Below are 2,619 nucleotides of genomic sequence, written 5' to 3'. Positions count from 1 at the left end.
ATATTCGTACGCATTTAATTCGTCCGGACCAGGACGAATTTTTCTTCAACTGCTAGGCTTTTCTTTCGAGGAACCCGTATGGGTTTCATTTGTAGCAACTGCTACATTTGCGAGGATGTCTCATTTTCCCTTTAATTACTTCTCTCCACCTAGCGCGTTTCCGCTGAACTATTACGTCAAACACTTGCCTTTGCTTCGAGTTGTTGACAAATTCGAGTTCGCCCTGCCGCAATCTGCTAGCCGCCTGGTTAGCTCAGATGGTAGAGCGGCTGCCCCGGAAAGGCGGTGGTCCCGGGTTCGAGTCCCGGACCAGGGCGAAGTTTTCTTCACCTGCGAGGCTTTTCTTTCGAGGAACCCGTATGGGTTTCATTTTTAGCAACTGCTACATTTGTGTGGATGTCTCATTTTCCCGTTAACAACTTTAGAACTATATCAGTTCGAAACTAGCAAAGAAGGGCATGCAGCTGATATGAAAAACGTAAAGGCCATGAAATGAATAAGTTGAAGACAAATACTTTGTTTAATCTTTGTCATTCAAGAACCTTGTTTACATTTTTGTACATATGCAACGGCCAGGAAAAAACCTCAATGACGTTGTCCCTCGTTGCAATAGATAGCGCAGGAGCAGCTGTAAACGGTCGTATATTGCAATTACACCGAGATTATACTCGCAACAGTGAGTACAAATAAAAAATAGGAGTTCTGCAAAATATACTTTAGAAATGCGCAGGTAGAATGGAATATACAAATGCGAAGATACAACTCGCTAAAGGGCAAAAAGGAGTCGCTGGAAACAAAGTTGCTTGTATACACAAAACCTCGCAACGAGACATTTAAAAATACGTATGTCTCCAATAAATCTACGTATTTAAGCAAACGCCACTGTATATAATGCGTCAAACAAGACAAATTGTAAGGAAAAAGAAGTGCCGGTTAGCCAGGTGCATCTCCGGTGTATGAAATACGACGAATAAGTGCTGGTCAGTCAGGAACATCACCAGCGCTTTTACGCACGGGGCTTGTCCTGACTGCTCGCAGGGTTCTGACTGCCGCACCGAGTTCGACCTCTCAATCCTGTCAATAAACACCTTGACATTTGGTGGAGGTGCGGGGTACGACTACATCAACGCTGGAACTTCGAAGCCGAACCCTTCAATGATTTCGGCCCATGCCGGACGATCCAGCCCAGTCTTCTCGAACCATGCCTGACGATCCAGCCCAAGAAGCTGCAGTCACGGCACCAACTGTCATCTGTCCTGGCGTGCAGCGTCAGCGGGATCCTGCGATTTTTGCGGGTACCGGTGATCAGGACGTCGAGGACTGGCTCGCCTCGTACGACAGAGTCAGCAGGCACAACCGCTGGGACGATAGGGAAAAGCTCAACAACGTAATTTTCTACTTGAGCCACGTTGCGCACTTGTGGTATCGTATAACCAGGAATCCGACATCTCGACATGGTCGGCGTTCAAGACCAACTTCACGGAAATCTTTAGTCGTCCTGCTGTACGTAAACTTCAGGCCGAACAACGCCTGCGCGGACGCCCCCAGCAACCAGGTGAGAATTTCACCAGCTATATCGAAGACGTCGTTAATCTGTGCAACAGAGTCGATGCAACGATGCCAGACGCCGATAAGATCCGGCATATTCTCAAGGGAATTGAGGACGACGCCTCCCAGATGTTGGTCGCCCGGAACCCGACCACTGTGTTTTTCGTCTTTGCGCTGTGTCAAAGTTACGACGAACTTCGAAGGCAGCGAGTTGTCACACGACACCCGCCCTCAGAATTCGCCCCTGTCTCAGGTCTGACGCTAGGTGTTGACGAGTCGCCTCTAATGCACCAGACAAAGGAGTTCGTGCGAGAAGAAGTTGCTCGGCAGCTTTCCCTGGTGCCCTTTACGAACGCGCAACGATACTCCCCACTGACATGGGGGCTACAGACCGTCATCAAGGAGCAAGGCGCTGAGTGCCTGCCAGCTGCTATTCCACCGCCTACAGTCGCAGCGCCCTTGACATACGCTGACGTCGCTGCAAGGCCGCCCTTCGCTCCACTTCCACTTCTCCAAGCTGTTGCGCGACCGCCCCCGATTCCCTTCTCGCCGCCTGCACCACAGCTACCTGGCCAGCCAAATCCTTGGCGCACAGCCGACAACCGCCCAATTTGCTACCATTGTGGTATTCCGGGACACGTTGCCCGCTTGTGTCGACGCCTTATGCAGCCTACTTATGATTACCGCCTACCCATGAACAGTTACGCCCCTCGACAGCTACAATCCCCTGTGCCGCCAGATGAAACCCCTGTTCCCTACACTACTCGTCGTCCGCCATCCCCACGCCGCCGTTCCATCTCACCGATGAGACGCCGGCCAAGCCCTCTGCCTCAGGGAAACTAAGTGTCGCAGTTCCCGAGGCGAAAACTGCGTCCCCTTCGCTTTACCCAAGGCCTCGAAATCACCCCTGCAACGTAATTGAGGTATACGTCGAAGGGATTCCAACATTCGCACTAGTAGATACGGGCGCAGCAATCTCGGTGTTACGCGCAGGACTTTGCCGACGGATAGGAAAAATAACGACGTCGCATTCCGGACTGTATTTGAGTACTGCGAGCACACAGCCTGTCC

At 51.2% G+C, this 2,619-nt stretch overlaps 1 non-coding gene across 1 annotated transcript; it reads left to right on the top strand.

Annotated features, from left to right (window-relative positions):
* Positions 1-242: 242 nt before the first annotated feature.
* On the top strand, positions 243-317 carry Trnas-gga (transfer RNA serine (anticodon GGA)). The gene has a single exon. It is a non-coding gene; the product is annotated as a tRNA-Ser (tRNA).
* Positions 318-2,619: the final 2,302 nt, after the last annotated feature.

The sequence above is a fragment of the Dermacentor silvarum genome, chromosome 9 (assembly GCF_013339745.2).
Source record: "Dermacentor silvarum isolate Dsil-2018 chromosome 9, BIME_Dsil_1.4, whole genome shotgun sequence".
In the NCBI taxonomy this organism is placed as follows: domain Eukaryota; kingdom Metazoa; phylum Arthropoda; class Arachnida; order Ixodida; family Ixodidae; genus Dermacentor; species Dermacentor silvarum.
Note: the sequence above shows the minus strand (reverse complement) of the source record. Positions and strands in the feature narration are given on the sequence as shown.